A 19523-nucleotide genomic window follows, 5' to 3' on the forward strand; every position below is an offset into this window, starting at 1 on the left:
TCTGATTTGTTGGCAAGCTAAACCGATTGATGAAGTACTACAGTATGCAAAATACTGTAGTGACGAAATTGAATTGAAGCAGAAAAAATTGAAGGAGAAAGTGATGGTGATGCAGATAAGGGCTGCACAGGCTGGAATACAGGGAAATGGTGTTCAGCAAATGATACAGCAACAACCGCAATTGAATGGTGTGTTTCAGGTACAGCCAAGAGGTAGAGGTCGAGGGTTTGTGAACCGTGGTTCGGACATGAATAATGTTGTTATTCAAAACGATGGTCAAGGAGTGAAAAAGATGTCACCATGTCATGCGTGCGGGGGCGTGGGGCATTGGAAACGGGATTGTCTGAATATGATGCAGGATGGTACGGTTCAGCAGAGTATTAATGCCGGTACACTACAAAATTCACGAGGTCCAAGAATGAGACACCAGAATCAGAATTATCAAAATAATTTGGTGCAAATGTCAGGGGTGAAACCCATGCAGCAAATACAAATGCCGCAATTCCAAACAGTGTCAGTACAACCAATACAACAGCAGATCCCTATGGTGCCTAGACAGCAAATGCAGTTACCCCTAGCTCCGATGGGACAGCAACAGGTGACGCTTCCTCAGCAGGTCACAGGCCAGGTAACAAACCAAAACAACACTGTACAACAATTCCCATTAAGAGGTGAAAATGACATGAATGAAGATTGGTCAGACGACAGCTCAGACAGTGAAGAGTGCAGACTTGCAGCATCTCTAGAGGTAGACGAGAGAGGCCCATATGTGGAGGGAAAAGTAATGGGCTACAAAGTATTATTTTTAGTCGACACAGGAGCTACACGCTCTACGGTTCGTAGTGCAGAAGTACCGAGATTACCTCTCTCGGGGCGCACCATACGAGTGGTCGGTGTGGCTAACCAGTACCTGACTAATCCAATCACTGACCCAGTGCAGGTTGAAATCGGAAACTTTCAGGGCCTGCATAGATTTGTTGTATGCGACTCAAGCCCAGTATCTTTATTAGGAAGAGACTTATTATGCAAAACCAAATGTTCAATTACCTGTTCCAATGGTGGAATAGAGGTACAGACAAACAGTGATGATGAGGGAGATGAGGGTCAACTCATAGAAGAAGGAGGAGGGATGAATGAAGATTACCCTCTAATTACTCTATTCCCAGTGTTTACCTTGATCGATCTACAAGGGTCCGTAATAGAGAAGGTGTGGGATTTGACTGGAAAAGAGGTCGGATTAATCAATGGAGTAGGTCCAGTCAAGGTGCAGATAAAGCCAAATGCAGTGTTCCCACAAGTGCCACAATACCACATGACTCAGGATGTCCTTATTGAAGTGACACAGATAATTGCAGATTTTCTTAGACAGGGAGTCTTGAAAGAAGTCCTGGGCAGTCCGTGTAACTCTCCTTTTATGGGTTTGAGGAAGCCCTGTGGAAAGGTTCGAATTGTGCAGGATTTGAGAAAAATAAACGAAATCGTGATAAAATGCTGCCCTGTGGTTCCCAACCCAGCGGTAATAATGTTCCAGGTTCCTTGTGATGCTGAATGGTTTACTGTAGTAAACCTATCACAAGCATTTTTCTCAATACCACTTCACGAAGACAGCCAGTTTTTGTTCAGTTTCAAATTCCTGGATAAGGTGTACAGTTGGTGCAGAATTCCTCAGGGGTTTTCTGAGTCACCACCCATCTTCAATCAGATATTGAAGAAGGATTTGGAGCCTCTCGTGCTGCCTTTCAATTCGACTCTTGTGCAGTACATTGATGATTTGTTGATTTCATCCAAAACCAGAGACAGCTGTAAATATGATACCATTGCATTGTTGAATCATTTAGGGAAAAACGGGCATAAGGTGTCACCTAAAAAGCTGCAGTACTGTCAAAAAGAAGTTAAGTATCTGGGGCATCTGATTGAGAAAGAGTCCCGAAGAATATCAAAAGAGAGAATAACAGCTGTTTTACAAATGAATCCCCCAACAACAAAGAGAGATGTCAGGATGTTCTTGGGAATGGTGGGCTACTGTCGCCAGTGGATACCCAACTTCTGGATCATTTCAAAGCCCTTAATAAAACTGACAGGAAAAGAAGTTAAGGATGAACCATACACAATCACTTTGACAAAAGAAGAGCTTGAGTCATTTTTAGAGCTGAAGGAGTGCATGTGCAGGGCTCCAGCATTAGGAATGCCTGATTATGAGAAACCATTTCTGTTGCTCTGTCATGAACGTGATGCTTGTTCTTTGTCTGTTTTAACACAGGTCCATGGAGATGCAAATCGCCCTGTAGCATATTTTTCAGCTACTTTGGACCCTGTCGCAGCAGCCTTACCGGGTTGTTTGCGAGCAGTCGCAGCAGTTGGTCAACGCCTTTCACAATGTGAGGGCATAGTCATAGTATACCCTTTGACAGTATTGGTTCCACATTCTGTTGAAATTCTGTTGACACGAACTAAGACACAACACATGACAAATGCATGACTTACCAAATATGAGACGATTATTCTGGGGTCACCCAATGTTACCTTGAAAAGATGCACTGTGCTGAACCCGGCAACCCTACTTCCCAATGAGAATACAGAAATCAAATCTGGGGAAGAATTTGAGCATGATTGTCTGGAGGTGACCGAACTCTGTACCAAACCTCGCCCAGATATACAGGATACCCAGTTAAAAGAAAACGATTGCATTATGTTCGTTGATGGGTCCTGCCTAAGATATTCAACAGGAACATTGAGAGCTGGTTATGCAGTATGTACCACATCTGGCATAGTCGAGGCCTCCTGGCTCGAGAAAGTGTTTTCTGCACAAGTGGCAGAATTAATAGCTCTCACAAAAGCCTGCCATGCTGCTGTAAATTTAAAAGTCACAATCTATACTGACAGCAGATACGGATTTGGAATTGTACACGATTTTGGTCAACTCTGGTCACAGAGGGGTTTCATGACATCCTCTGGTTCACCAGTGAAAAATGGAGAACAAATAAGAGATTTGTTACATGCGATTCACTTGCCTCTTGAAATTGCCGTGGTGAAGTGCAGTGCTCACACCAGATCACAAGACTTTGTGTCAATGGGGAATGGTTTTGCAGACCAAGTTGCCAGATTTTGTGCATTAAACTGTATATCATTTAAGGATCAGTGGGAACTGTTACCACAACCTGAGAATGACACAACTTTAAGCCTAGCATTACGAGTGGTTGATACCTTAGATGAATTAAAGACATTACAAAGCCACGCTAGTAAAGAAGAAAAACGTTCCTGGCAGAAAATGCAGTGTGTACAAAGGGCAGATGATATATGGGTTTCAGAAGAGGGAAAATTGGTTTTGCCAAACAGTCTTCTGTCACAATTTGCCCGATTATACCATGGGCAGGCACATTTAGGAAGAGACGCCATGATCAGATCCTTTAAGATTGATTGGTTCAATCCGAAATTCAGACATGCCGCAGAAATTACTTGTCACAGGTGCGTCATCTGTCAACAGATGAACGCTGGAAAAGGAACTGTGGTAACTTTGAGCCACATTGGGAGAGCTGGTGGTCCATTTCATAAAATACAAATGGATTTCATTGAAATGCCTGTTTGCGGAGGTTTGAAGTAAGTGTTAGTGATTGTGTGTGTTTTTAGTCATTGGATTGAGGCATATCCTACTCGTAGGAATGACAGTTTTACAGTTGCAAAACTACTACTCAGAGAATTAATACCAAGGTTCGGGTTTCCGGTTTCTATAGAATCAGATAGGGGAAGACACTTCGACAATGAGGTGATTAAACTTCTGTGTGCCGCACTCAACATTGAACAAAAGCTGCATTGTAGCTATCGCCCTGAAGCATCAGGACTAGTCGAACAGATGAATGGTACTTTAAAATCAAGAATAGCAAAAATGTGTGCAGCAACAAACATGAAGTGGCCAGATGCATTACCTCTAGTGCTGATGTCTATGAGAAACACGCCAGATAAGAAAACGGGACTGTCCCCCCATGAAATCCTCATGGGCAGAGCTATGAGGTTACCGGCGGTACCTGCAAATGCACTAGTGAATATTACAGATTATATGGTGTTGGATTACTGCAAAAGTTTGGCTGACGTGATTCGCTTTTTCTCTCACCAGGTGGAAGCTAACACGTTACCACTAATCGGCGAACCAGGACACTCTCTGCAAGCTGGAGATTGGGTGGTTGTCAAGAAGCACGTAAGAAAATCGTGTCTTGAGCCGCGTTGGAAAGGACCATATCAGGTGATATTGACGACCACTACTGCTGTGAAGTGTGCCGGGGTTCCCAACTGGATACATGCCAGCCACACAAAAAGGGTAACGTGTCCAGCAACTTCAGGAGGAGAAGTCTCAGAGTCAGAGATCAGTCAAGAAAGATCTGAGACTACAGGAGAGCCCACTGAGAACAGCCGTGTCCCTCAAACTATCAGTGAGTTCGAGAGAGGTGACGGAGTGCCAATCTCAGTGGAGGCAGCAGGAGAACAAAGGCAAGGAGAGGTTCTCCCAGAAGCAGACGAATACAATTCAGAGCCTGAATACAGTGTCGAACAGGAAGGCGATAGAGACGGAGAAGTGGTAAATTCAAATCAAAACGAATCAGAATCTCCTGAACAAGTTCCAAGCCTATCAGGAGAAAACACCATATCACAAGAGGAGGGTGCTGTCCAAGGTACCGAAGGGAAACACCGAAGCAAGACTCACAGAGGTGACGATTGACCAGACAAATCACACCTTAGAATAAGAGAAATAGCAAACGAAACAATAATAGAGGAAAGCGATACCTCACAAGCAGACGATTTGAGTGAAGGAGAACAACAAGGTGAACGAAGATTAAAAAGAAAGAGAATAGCAAACAGAAGATACACAGGTCCTGAATGGGCATATGCTACAACCTCTGAATGGCAACAAGAATTCTTAGCATTCTGTTTTGATCGAGAAGTACCAGGCCAATACTACGGTACCTGATAAATATATAACAGAGAAACTGAGATAAAGATTGCAATTGCGAAAGCTGAAAAAAATAATAATAATAATAAAAAGTCTTAAGAAACTACCGGAAAGTGACATTAAACCTGGATTTGACTTATAAAAACCTGATTATGACAAGCTGCTAACCTGAATTGACGAAAAGGGGTCCTGGAGTGAATGAAGACGCTGTAAAATACACAGAAAGAGTTTTGCTTCTCAGAGTTGATTGTTGATCTGCTATTCTGATTCTATACAAACATGGCTTATAGTAGCAAAGGAAGTAAAGTGTGTGGTTGGTTAGGACTTATGATAGGTGTTGTATGCGCAATAATGATTGTGGGAGTGATTGAAGGAATGCCATGGAGAGAGAGTGAAACTATTAATGCAACTTCAAAACCTGAGACTACTACTACAACTAATAAACTATCACCATGGGAGAAATTCGAGCAAGACACAAGACATCTGCATGAGGGAACTAATGCAAAAGGGGAACTCTCTACTAATGTTTTCTATCGCTTACTAAATGAGTATGTGGAAACTATGGATGCGAAAGACTGTTATGTATGTACTAAAATTCCTTCATCTGTGCAGGAGGGAGTTACTTATCACAGCCTCCCTCTTACGTATGGAATCAACTGTAGCTTGCTATTAACAAGATTTTATGATCAAGAGCATGTGCAATACTTTTATTCAAACTTAGATGTTGTGTTTTCTTTTGTGCCTGTTATTGAATTCTTAAATAAGTTAGCTAAAGAGCATGATATTAAAATAGTTAGAGGATTCTTTGAGCCAACATTAACATTCAGAACTGCTTATGCACATCGCAATAATTTAACCTGCTTACTGTCTCCTGTAGAGAAAAGCTTTTTAGATTACACAGACGATAGACGCAAAGCACTAAAAGAAAGATTAGAAAAAGGTTTAGAAAAACACACTTATGCAAATGATTACGCTTATACTGCAATTAAAACACAAGGCAAATTAGCTATAGATGCATTACATGTAGGTAGACTTTGTATATATAGACTGAAATCTGATCAAGATAATTTGTTTGTGGGAACGAGTGAATGTAGGCATGTGTTTCTGTTTCAGAGTAAATGGACCTTTATGTTAAATGGACAAGACCCAGCGATTCCTGGAATATATTAAATCTGTGGGTTAAATGCATATTACCGTCTCCCTAAGGGATGGTATGGGACATGTTATTTGGGAATAGTATTCCCAAAGATGTATCAGATTGATGACTTAAAACAAATACCTAAAACGTCTGAATTACAACATACCAGACAAAAACGAGAATCAGTGGCGGCTGTCATTGGTGACATATTAGGAGCTATAATCCCTTCAGTAGGGGTTATCCTAAATTCTATGAAAATTCAAAAGTTGTCTACTATTGTGGATAACATGCTGACAAACTTTACAGGAGCTATACTTCTGATGGATACTGAACTCGCTGCAGAAAGAGCTATGACTCTTCAAAACCGGCTTGCTTTAGACATTCTTTTAGCAAAGCGTGGAGGTGTATGCAAAATGCTTAATGAACGTCATTGCTGCTCATTTATACCTGATAACAGTAAGAAAATTAGAAGCATGCTTACTAACCTTACTAGAGATAGTACAGATTTGAAGGATCTAAAAGAACCTGGTGTTTGGGAGAAATTTGGGAAAGGAATTGCCCGAGTGGGAAGCTGGTTTACCAACATTTGGAATGGGGTACTTGCAAAAATTATGATGAGTTTATTAATTATTCTGATTTGTTTATTGGGATTATGGGGAATATGCAAAATCAATGATAAAGTGAAAAGAAATTGGACTAAAAGAACCAAAAGAAACAAAGAAAGTGAAAGAGAGAAAATGTTCAATGAAATATGGGAAAGCTCACATAAAGGGCAGGATGTTGAAATGCGTATTATGCGCAAGGTGAAAAATTAAGATCAAACGATTTTGTGATGACGAGCGTCATCAGAGGAGGGACTGAGAGAGCGTAATTTGATATTACATATTATAGACGTGAAATGCTTATCATTAACAATGCTGCATTAAATAAAATATTCATTGAAACATATTCATTAACGTAAAGTATTTTCATGTGTGTAAACTAATGTCATCTGTAAGAAATAATCGCCAATAGATTGCTAAAGCTGTGCACATTAAAACGCATAAGACTGCATTTGTTAGGACTCGTATATCTTAAGTTAGCGTGAGTCAAGCAATGCTGTGTAGCTCTCATATTAAAGCGTATTTTTCCTGTCTCTTCAGTGTACTGACTTGCAAAAGACCATGACCCAGCGATTGTTCTTTTCTTCACTAGTTTGCAACATCCCCTGATTCTCCCATCCGCATGTTAGTAGCTTCTAGCATAACAGCTATATACTTTGAAACATTAATGGACACTTCCAAGGACGATGGAGCGAGAAGAAGAGAACTTTTGACCTGATACGTGCAAAGTCAATGAAGTAATCCCGGATGAGCCACCTACGAAAATACATCAATTATGAAGACCAATTAGAAAGAAAAGAATTATCGAAAATGACAAAATGCATTACTTAATGTATAATTTGATAGGTTACCAATGGTGGGGTGTATTGACTGACCAATGGAATTTTAGGGGAATGTATCATGAAAAAGGGATAAAAACCCATGACACAGGAGACAAACGACATTGAGGTAGGGAATGATATCGATTGCATCCCGAAACTCTGTCACTCTATTTGGTGACTTGAGACTTAGATAAAACCATCCTTGCCCATAGACTGCCCCATTACACTTTCCTCCTTATGAGGAGAGTGCCCCTTGCTTTTAACTTAGATAGATTGATGGTGATCTAACTGATGTCCTGAAGACGAAGACCGATCCTGTATGCTGACCTATCTTGAGGAGGGTAATAACAAATGTTGCTAATGAAATCTACTTACTTGCTTTTCTTTCTAGGTACCAACTGCTGTATGTTTTTGATTAGAGACCTTAGTTAGAAGTTTTCCAAATTGGTGTTCAAAATTGTTTTGCATGAAGCCCAACATGCTAATGCTAATTAGAGGTTAGACGAGGTATTAATTCTGACTGACAAACTGACGTGACTGACGTAATGCTATGCTGAACTAGTATCTTTAGAAAGTTCGATGTGTTACGATTTGCTTATAGCCATCTGATTGTCTATGCTACTGATCTTAGCATTATTGAAAGCTTATTTATGGTTGTCATCTTGTGACTGTGCTTATATGCTTCTTGGCTTTGAGATTGATGCATTTACTATTAGATTGTAATCAATAGGGAATAAAATTCATAAAACTTCATTAAGGTGTGGTTATTCATGACTGAAAGGTCATGGTTGTGCTGAATGTTTATTAATGCCTAAAGTAAGATATATTTTGGTGTTAAATATTAATGATGTTATTGACCTATTGATTGATATTTTGATCAGTTATCTCGTCCTATGGTGTCTCACCACTGGGCCCAAAGATTCATCGGCCTAAAACGAGTCCTGATATGTATAAATTAACATAGACGGACGCGTTAGCAGTTCTATACTGAAGACTTGGTGAGTACTAAGTACACTAGACAATAATCCAAGGAACAGTGGAGAAGTGAAGTTCGCGGGTTGAATTTTACTTACGATTGTGGGAACTGTGAAAAAGGAGTAGGCGAAAGCTACTTTGGAAAGTTCTGAAGCATTTGTGTTACCCAACCTGTAGTAAATGAGCAAATTTGTTTTCTTATTTTAAGTTAGCTTGCAAATTAATATTGTGTTGATTTTGTATGTGAGTTGGTACGACAGGCTTTGTCAGCGTTTCAGTGAAAGGGGGTGAATGTGTTGGTGTGACGTAGCTGGTGGCGCCCTGGGATTGGTTGATTAGAACGTAGTCACACAAGAAATCGTCAATCAGTCCGACAATAGAGTAACATGATTGGAAGGTGAGGGGGGTTGAAGAGAATTGTGGGATCGTAGTCACTTTTCATGATTGGTTATTCTTTTTTTAACAATTGTTTATTATTTGTATTTGCTTAGTTTAATTGAGTTTGATAATGATTTTTGCTGTAGATATCAAGTTTGAATAAATTCAGCTAGAAATGAAGTTTTTCAAAGCTTTGAGAAGTGCGTTGAGGGGTGATGAATACATTTCGGCACTCGAAGGAGAGATTTGTCCACCAGAGAATACTCCAGCACATATTGGGGGTCATTCTGACCTCGGCGGTAAAAGGCCCTTACCGCCGGCCAGAAGTCCGCCATTCTACCACTGCGGTAAACTGCCACGGTCATTCTGACCACCAACTGTGCAACCGCCAAAAACCCGACATCCACAGAACTCCGCCTCATCAGCGGGCAGCAATAAACTGGAGATGACCAAACCACCACCGCCACGCCAACACAATCACGCCCATGCCATTCTGACCCACGAATCCACGCGGCGGTCTTTCAACCGCGGTATTCCATTGGCGGCACACACCGCCGCGCTCAAAATACACTCACAGCTCCAAAACACTGCCACATTGGACAAATCGAAATCCACACACCTGAGACACATACACACACCACTCCCACACACCCAATTAACTATAAAACACACACCCACTTCACCCACAAACCCCTACAACCACAAATATCTGAGAGAAGGCGCAATACACTGAGAGAGAGCACAGGGAACGCAAAGCACAACACACACAGGAACACAACATCCTCACACACACCACATCTACGCACACATCACCACGCACATCACCACAAACACCACCCCACACCTCATCCACACCACCCCATGGCACCCCAAAGACACCCCAGGTTCTCGGACCAAGAACTGAGGGTCATGGTGGAGGAAATTATAAGGGTACAGCCCCAGCTCTTCGGCACACAGGTGCAGCACACCACTATAGCAAGGAAGGCAGAGCTATGGCAAAGGATCGTAGACAGGGTCAACACTGTGGGACAGCATCCCAGAAATCGGGAAGATATCCGAAAGCGATGGAACGACCTACGGGGGAAGGTGCGCTCGATGGTGTCGCGACACAACATCGCTGTGCAGAAGACTGGCGGCGGACCCCCACCTACACCACCCCAATTCACAGCATGGGAGCAAGAGGTAGTAAACATCCTGCATCCTGATGGCCTCGCTGGAGTACACGGAGGAATGGACTCTGGTAAGTCGAATCTCAACTACTTCACCCCCCCCAACCACCAGCATGCCAACCCCCACCCCCACCCTCACCCCCAATCTCAACCCCCCAGCACACATCCTCCCTGCCAATGTCTCACCAGCACAACCCACCCTAAACAACACCAACCCCTGAATGCCAACACAACCCATAGACAGCCATCACCAAAGCATGACCATTGCACATACCCATACACCCCCCCCCCCCACCCTCACAACGCCTCCCACAAGGGAATGCCAGCACTGGGGGACAAGGGCACTCAAAATGCACGCCATGGCACACACAAAAACAATAACCATACTCTTTTACCCCTGCAGGGCCCGAACGCCAACACACCGCCACTGAGGGTCCAGATATGTCCATCCCACCCCCAGAACAGGCCCCCAGTGAGGACAGCAGCTCTGTCGACCTAGAACCTGATGACCAGCCCGGACCATCGGGGACCTCTGGACAGTCGGTTCCCCACACACAGACACAGGCCACAGCAGACCCAACCCCCTCTGGGACCACCAGCACAGCTCCCACCCAGCGGGCCCATGCCTCTGTCTCCAGGACGCGTCAATCAGCGGTGTGTCCACCACTACAGGGCACCCAGGCTGACCCAACACCCCAACAACAACAGGGACCTGGGGGCAGTGGTAGTGGGCACACCGTCCAGGGGACAGAGGCCTGGGGAAACAGGGCAACTGGGAGGGCTGCTGTGCGACAGGGGGGGGGGGACAACAGGCCCAGGGAACCGACTCTCCAAGAGGCCCTCACCACCATCATGGGAGCATACCATCACTCCCAGGAGACGATGGCGACGGTACTGGCCAGGTTCACCGAGATCCAGGCCCAGCAGGAGGAACGGTACATGGGGTTCAGCAATGAACTCAGGAACATCGGTACCGCTATGGGGACCATAGTCCAGGCCCTCAACCGTATAGAAACCACATTGCGGGACCATGTGGCACCACAAAGGGCCCCTGTCACTAGCCAGGACCAGGAACAGCCTACCACCTCCGCCGGCGCTAGTGGACAGGAGGCCCCACCACAACGACAGGCCACCAGAACCCCACCTCCTGCTGAAGAACAACCACCCCGCAAGAGGAGCCTGAGATCCCAAAGGAAGACAGAGTAGGATGCCAAGACCCCAGCCAGCATAAGATACCCCCGGATTTCATCCCACTGTCCCACATTGTCACCCTGTCCAACCTTGAACTGCCCCTGCTCCATCCTTCCACAGGCATATGGACAATGCACCTGTGCGACTGAGAACTGGACTCTGCCATGGACATAACTCCACCCTCACCCATCACCGTTTTAATATCATGTACCAATATCTAGCACTAAAATAAATCACTCATTGCACTGAAATCATTCAGGAGTCAGCCTGTATTATTTACAAATGTATAACACATTATTGATCAATAATGTTCAGGTAATTTTGTGATGACAACATACCGATGTCAATAAGCATTAGTCCATGGGCTAACCAAGCTGAAGTCACGCAGTGGGTCATACAGCACTGAAAAGGGAAGGGAAAATCAAACATCATTTTAAAAGAACTGGGGGGAAATACACAAAGTAAAGATGCAGGAGGCTTTCTGCAAATGTTAAATGGCGTGGTTGATTCTTACCTGTGTGCTACTGAAAATACTGTTGGATAACTGTGTCCCTGTTGTTTGTGTCGTCCCCGTCGTCTTCCTCCTCTTCACTCTCCACAGGCTCCACAGCTGCCACAACACCACCATCTGGACCATCCTCCTGCAGGAAAGGCACCTGGCGTCGCAAAGCCAGGTTGTGAAGCATGCAGCAGGCCACAATGATATGGCACACCTTCTTTGGTGAGTACATCAGGGATCCACCTGTCATATGCAGGCACCTAAACCTGGCCTTCAGGAGGCCAAAGGTTTTTTCTATGATCCTCCTAGTTCGCCCATGGGCCTCATTGTACCGTTCCTCTGCCCTGGTCCGGGGATTCCTCACTGGGGTCAATAGCCAAGGCAGGTTGGGGTAACCAGAGTCACCTATTAGCCACACACGTTGTCTCTGTAGCTGTTCCATCACATAAGGGATGCTGCTATTACGCATAACATACGCGTCATGCACTGACCCAGGGAACTTGGCATTTACATGGGAGATGTACTGGTCAGCCAAACAGACCACCTGGATATTCATAGAATGGTAACTTTTCCTGTTTCTGTACACCCGCTCATCGTCTTTTGGGGGTACTAAAGCCACATGGGTCCCATCAATGGCACCAATGATGTTGGGGATATGTCCAAGGGCATAGAAATCACCCTTCTCAGTGGCCAAATCAACCTCCTCAGGGAAAACAATGTAGCTCCGCATGTGTTTCATCAGGGCAGACAACACTCTGGACAAAACCTTAGAAAACATAGGCTGAGACATTCCAGATGACATGGCCACTGTTGTCTGGAATGAGCCACTTGCCAAAAAATGGAGGACTGACAGAACCTGCACAAGAGGGGGAATTCCTGTGGGTTGGCGGATGGGGGACATCAGGGCTGGCTCCAGCTGGGCACACAGTTCATGTATAGTGGCTCGGTCAAGTCGGTATCGTAGTATGATATGGCGTTCTTCCATTGTCGACAGGTCCACCAGCGGTCGGTACACGCGAGGATTCATCCTTCTCCTCGCAAGTCCCAGCGGATGGTGCCTAGGAAGGACAACATGGAGCACAGAGTCAAGCAAATCACAGGTATGTTCACCACAGCTTGCATAGCACACGATTATCTATGTTTTGAAAGGCGTGTATGTGTGTCAATGCAAGGCCTAGGCCTGTGTGACGCAGTACAGATTAGGCCATGTGGGCCCTTGAAATGGCGGCTGCCTGACCTGTGAAGTGGGACAATGGGATGTGAGGTCAATGCGCTGGCGTGGCACACCGTGGCGGTAGGCGGTCGAAGACCGCTATACGAAGCCGCATTGGTTAACATTGAAGCCTATGGGTTTCAGGAGCCAATGACGAGGTGCGCCGGCGGTCGCGGTACGCACCGCCGCGGTACGCCCCGCCGCGGGCGTGACCGCCATTTTCTATCTGCTTAATCACTCGAGACCTGATCATCCACAGGAGAGGACCTATACTGCATGTGCTGCTGTGACCTCGGTCTGGAAGAGACAATGGCTGCTGCGACTGGGGAAAGGGCCCCTGCCTTCACGTCTGAAGAGTTGGAGAAACTTGTGGATGGGGTCCTCCCCCAGTATGCGTTACTCTACGGTCCTCCAGACCAACAGGTAAGTACACTGGGTGCACATTGATTGGGCTATGCCTGTGTTGAATGGGGTGGATGTAAGATGGTGGGGAGGGGAGCGAATGAGGAGTGCAACGCACGACAGATGAGAGCATGTGCCACATGGCAAAGTTGGGGAGGGGGGGGGCAATCGCATCTAACATGCAGATAAATGATGAATTTTCCTTTCCCACCCTGTACATGTCAAATAGGTCAGCGCCCATCAGAAAGTCGACATTTGGCGTGCCATCGCCAAGGAAGTCCGGGCCCTGGGGGTCCACATCAGACAGGGCACCCACTGCCGCAAGAGGTGGGAGGACATCCGCCGCGGGACCAGGAAGACCGCCGAGTCACTGCTGGGGATGGCCTCCCAACCTAGGAGGGGTGCCAGTCGTACCCTGACCCCCCTGATGTCCCGGATCCTGGCGGTGGCCTACCCTGATTTGGATGGGCGCTTGAGGACATCACAGCAGACACAAGGGGGTGAGTATCAGCACATTCTGCTATCTTTATGCGCAGTGGAGGCGTCTGAGTGGGGGAGGAGGGTTGTGGGTGACATTAGGCCAGGGCGTTTCCTGTAGTGTAGTCCTCTCCTTTAGGCATGGCCCTGTGCCCCCGCCCCCCACCTCTGTAGGGTGCCAAGTACAGCTATCCACGGTCCTGCATCATCCAGGTGTGTATTTGTTGTGCATAGACCTGTAGGCCTGGTCACAAGTACTGAGTAGTATACCCCGATTGCGCAGCGTAGTGCATGAGGCTCCTGTGTCTGTCCTCTCCGCCAACGGTGTTGACATTGCATGCACTCAACCTATTTTATTATTTCTCCCCCCCCCTTTTTCTTAATCTGCTTGTGCATTAGCATCATCAGGCGGAGGAGATTTGGCATCGGAGCACGAGGGAGCTGCAAGTCACAAGGCCCCGGTGGGCCGTGGTACAGACACCGAGGGCACCAGTGATACGGAGGGCGAGGGGAGCACCACAACGGGGACCGGTGGTGACACCAGCGACACTGACACTGCCTCGGATGGGAGCTCAGCCTACGCTCCGTGCCCGCTCGCCCAAGAAGGCGGTCATCTCCTTCGCCCCAGGCACCTCAGGCCCTGCCCCTGTCACCCCTGCTGCCCTCAGTGAGGAGGTCATTGACCTCCTTCAGACCATCATTGTTGGGCAGACTACCCTTTTGAATGCCATCCAGGGGGTAGAAAGGGAGGTGCATCGGAGCAATGCCTACCTGGAGGGCATTCATTCGGGTCAGGCTGCCCATCAACGATCGTTCAATGCTCTGGCCTCTGCACCGACGGCAGCCATTGTCCCTGTTTCCAGCCTCCCTCTTCTAACTGCCTCCAGCCTGTCTCTGTCTCCTGTTCCTCTGCCTATCCCATCCACACCATCAGACCAGCCTGCACACACCTCAACACCCAAGGGCAGCTCATCCAGACACAAGCACCACAGATCCCACAAACACTCACCCAAGCAACACCCAGATGCAGACATGCCAACAGTCACTACCACCTCTGTGTCCCCCTCCTCCTCGTCTCCCTCCTCCCTCCCTGTGACGTCTACACTCACACCTGCATGCACACCACCATCAGCCAGTGCTTCCATCACCAGCACACCCTCCAGTCAAGTCCGCACACGTGCAGTCACCACCCCCACTGCCATTTACACGTCCCCTGTGTCCTCTCCCACTGTGTCTGTCACCCCCTCTTCCAAGACACACAAACGCAGGCAGCCACCCACCCAACAGCCATCCACCTCACGACAGCCTACGTCACAATCACCTGCACCCAAAGACAGCACACCTGACTCTCCTACAACCATATCCTCTTCCTCCACTCCCATCACCACTACTCCCACCCTTTACCTTGGTCCTAAAATTTTTTATCTCTCTAATCTTGACCTCTTTCCCTCCCCTGACCCACCCCCTCCATCTGCTAAGAGTCCCAAGAGCACCTCAGCCACCACCAGCCCAGCTTCGAGTGTCACTGTGGTGCATGGGTTCTGGAGCCCACCCTTTGGCAGCAGTGCCACTTCCATCAGCAGCAAGGGGACAGCCAGCCCCCCCCCAGGCAAGAGGACCCGGAAACTCAAGGGCCGCCGTGAGAGGAGTGCCACGGCTGCCCCCAAGGACCAAAGTTCGGCCACTTCACCTGCCACAACATCCAGGGGAGGCAAGGGCCAGAGAGCCTCTTCTAAGGAGCGAAAGGGCAGCAGGGCGGAGAAGTCAGCCAGCAGGAGCGCGGAGCAGGAGGGACCCACAAGCCCCATCCCGGCTGTAAGGGAGGACACCAAAGGGCCCAGGACTCAGTCACCGAAGGGTCCAGCAACTGCACGGTCGGAGGGCGACTGAGCAGGGAGTCCAGGCCAGGTCTGGCTCCTGTGAATTACTGGACAAGCACCGCTGAACAGGGCCCCGCCGTGCAGAAGAGCACTGTGGAACAGGGCCCCGCCGTGCAGAAGAGCACCGCTGAACAGGGCCCCGCCGTGCAGAAGAGCACCGCTGAACAGGGCCCCGCCTTGCAGAAGAGCACCGCTGAACAGGGCCCTGCCTTGCAGAAGAGCACCGCTGAACAGGGCCCCGCCATGCAGAAGAGCACCGCTGAACAGGGCCCGCCGTGCAGAAGAGCACCGCTGAACAGGGCCCTGCCATCTCAAGCACCGCTCCGCTGGGCCCTTCCTGTCAAGCACCGCTCCGCTGTGCCCCGCCGTCTCAAGCACCGCTCCGCTGGGCCCCGCCGTCTCAAGCACCGCTCCGCTGGGCCCTTCCTGTCAAGCACCACTCCGCTGGGCCCCGCCGTCTCAAGCAACGCTCCGCTGGGCCCCGCCGTCTCAAGCACCGCTCCGCTGGGCCCTTCCTGTCAAGCCCCGCTCCGCTGGGCCCTTCCTGTCAAGCACCACTCCACTGGGCCCTTCCTGTCAAGCACCGCTCCGCTGGGCCCCGCCATCTCAAGCACCGCTCCGCTGGGCCCTTCCTGTCAAGCACCGCTCCGCTGGGCCCCGCTGTCTCAAGCAGCGCTCCGCTGGGCCCTTCCTGTCAAGCACCGCTCCGCTGGGCCCTTCCTGTCAAGCACCGCTCCGCTGGGCCCCGCCGTCTCAAGCACCGCTCCGCTGGGCCCTTCCTGTCAAGCACCGCTCCGCTGGGCCCTTCCTGTCAAGCACCACTCCACTGGGCCCTTCCTGTCAAGCACCGCTCCGCTGGGCCCCGCCATCTCAAGCACCGCTCCGCTGGGCCCTTCCTGTCAAGCACCGCTCCGCTGGGCCCTGCCGTCTCAAGCACCGCTCCGCTGGGCCCTTCCTGTCAAGCACCGCTCCGCTGGGCCCTTCCTGTCAAGCACCGCTCTGCTGGGCCCCGCCGTCTCAAGCACCGCTCCGCTGGGCCCTTCCTGTCAAGCACCGCTCCGCTGGGCCCCGCCGTCTCAAGCAACGCTCCGCTGGGCCCCGCCGTCTCAAGCACCACTCCGCTGGGCCCTTCCTGTCAAGCACCACTCCACTGGGCCCTTCCTGTCAAGCACCGCTCTGCTGGGCCCCGCCATCTCAAGCACCGCTCCGCTGGGCCCTTCCTGTCAAGCACCGCTCCGCTGGGCCCCGCCGTCTCAAGCACCGCTCCGCTGGGCCCTTCCTGTCAAGCACCGCTCCGCTGGGCCCCGCCGTCTCAAGCAACGCTCCGCTGGGCCCCGCCGTCTCAAGCACCGCTCCGCTGGGCCCTTCCTGTCAAGCACCGCTCCGCTGGGCCCGCCGTCTCAAGCACCACTGGCACAATGACAGTGCCGGATCTGTGTCGAGCTACTGTTCACGGTTCACTGTGCCCACCATGCCTCCTCCTTGCCAAGTGGTGACTGTTATCCACCTGATGGACTGTGGCTTTGCACTCCCCAGGATGGCACAGTGGGCAACCCACCCACTGTAGAGACTTGAGAGACTGTGGCTTTGCACTCCCCAGGATGGCACAGTGGGCATGGTGGCCCCTTCATGGATCTGGCGTCGTGGACTCATGTGGCTGTGGTGCCCCCCCCTTCCCTTCCCCCTGAGGTGTCTGTAGTTTTGTCATCAGATGCCCCTGCAGTGTTCTCTCCAAAGACTCAGGTCTCCTGTGTGGGCTTTGCCCTTGTGTTGATAAACTTTGGCCCACGGACACTTGGAATTTCGTTAAATGTGCAGGACTATTTGCCTCGGTTTATCGATTGCACTAAATATTGAATTGAATTATTTAAATTTTTATTGCTATTTGACCATGACTTATCAGAGGCTATTTTTACATAAATTTTGATTCACAATTTCATTATGTCTTTGCATTTTTCAGCGGGGTTTGGGTGGTGTCACTGTGACTTGTTGCTCTGCATTGGTGTGTACATAGTTTGGGGGGGTGGGTGTCGCATATGTGTGTGCCGTAACCTTTCCTCCTCCCCCCTCCCCTGTGTCGTAGGTGCGGTACTCACTGTTGTCGTCTGCGCCGCCGTTCGTACTCGTGGTAGATGAGCAGGTAGACGAGAGCAGGTAGTATGTTTAATTCGGGTTCCATGCTGTCCTCCTTCCTCGTGGAGTGCGTAGAGGTGAGCGTTTTCCATTTGAAATGGCTGTTTCCGCCGTGTTTTTATTGGCGGTGCTCCCGCCCCGGAAAAGGTGGCGGATTGGTGAGTTGTGATAGTGTGGGCGGTACATTGTCTGCCGCCTGTCTGTTGGCGGTGACCGCCGCGCTGTTTGTTTGTCCCGCCGTGGCGGTCGGAGTGTTAAAGTGGCGGGCTGTGTTGGCGGTTCCCGCCAGGGTCAGAATTCCATTTTTTGGACCGCCGGCCTGTTGGCGGGTTGGCCGCCGCTTTATCACCGACCGCCAGGGTTAGAATCACCCCCATTGTGTTTGAGGAGAGAGGTGCAGCGGCATGCCTTTGGTTGAAACATTCGGTCAAGATTACAAAGAAAGAAGGTTGTCTGCCTTTCTCAGAACATGGTACATTTAATTTAAGAATTCTGGATAATTTAAGGTAAAAAATGTACAGTTTAAAACCTTCACCGAGGCCAGCACAATACGAACCATTAGCAATATGGGAGCTGGTAGCAAAATAGCAACAGGCTTTAAAATTTGAAAAGAAAATGAGAAGAGTAGAAAATATGTTATCTGAAGCTGTATGGGTTGAGGAGCAGAAAAGGTGGAGAGTAGAAACATTACATGTGGTCAGATTATTTCCTGCAAAAACAAAGGAGAATGAGATTGGAACAAAAGATGGAAGGAAAAAGAAAAAGGGTTCATTAGACGGTAAAGAAGAAAGCATGAAAGACCCAAAACAAGTTATGTTTAATGATGATGAAATGGAGGAAGATGGGATAGTTACTCAAGCTTTAGAAACATATCCTCCACCAAATGTGAGACAGCAAAATGATCACAGATCAAATGGGAGTGGAATTAGTAATACAATTCCTACTGCACCATTGATTTCAGAATCAGCAAAGAGTTCAGATGCAGAGTAGTTTTATTGCCTCATTGAGTAACAGACAACAGTTTGAAATTAACATTCCTGAGATACAGCCAAAGACTCAAATTATGAAAACAACTACTAATTTAGTGTTGTCACAGGGTCGCCAAGGGATGAACTTTTGAGAACCTGTTCATATATAGATTCCACTGATGCAGACCATGGATGAAGGACAGATGCAGAGAGTTGGAACACTGAATAATCCAGATGCAATTACTGTACCTATTACAATGGGTCCAGTAACTCCATTATATGTTCGTGTTGACAATAGTGGAGAGAATTCATTAATAAATGTGCAGAATAGGCAAGGACCAAATTTAAATGAGACACATTTTTTAATAGATTTGTCACCTGCTGAAAATTTGGGAACAATGGCTCCACAACAAAGTACGGGTTCAAGGCAAGAGCGAGGTGCAGGTGCACAAGCCAATGGGGTATCATTGAAAGGCTTGTCTGCACAAGAAATAACAAAATGGCTGGAAGATCTAAACAATTCAAAACAACAAGAGAGAAACGATAAAGAGGAAGAAACAATAAACAGGGTGAGTTTAAATATGAAAGGGAGTGAACTTTTAAAAGGGAACATGGGGCTGAGAAAGTGAAGGTTTGGAGGGCATCGGACAAATGGGAGATCAGATGGGACAGAAAAGGAGAAAGACCAAAGAAAGATGATGTAACACAGACAGGGGATGCAGTGAAAATGTTACC

Source organism: Pleurodeles waltl, chromosome 5 (genome assembly GCF_031143425.1).
Source record: "Pleurodeles waltl isolate 20211129_DDA chromosome 5, aPleWal1.hap1.20221129, whole genome shotgun sequence".
Lineage (NCBI taxonomy): Eukaryota > Metazoa > Chordata > Amphibia > Caudata > Salamandridae > Pleurodeles > Pleurodeles waltl.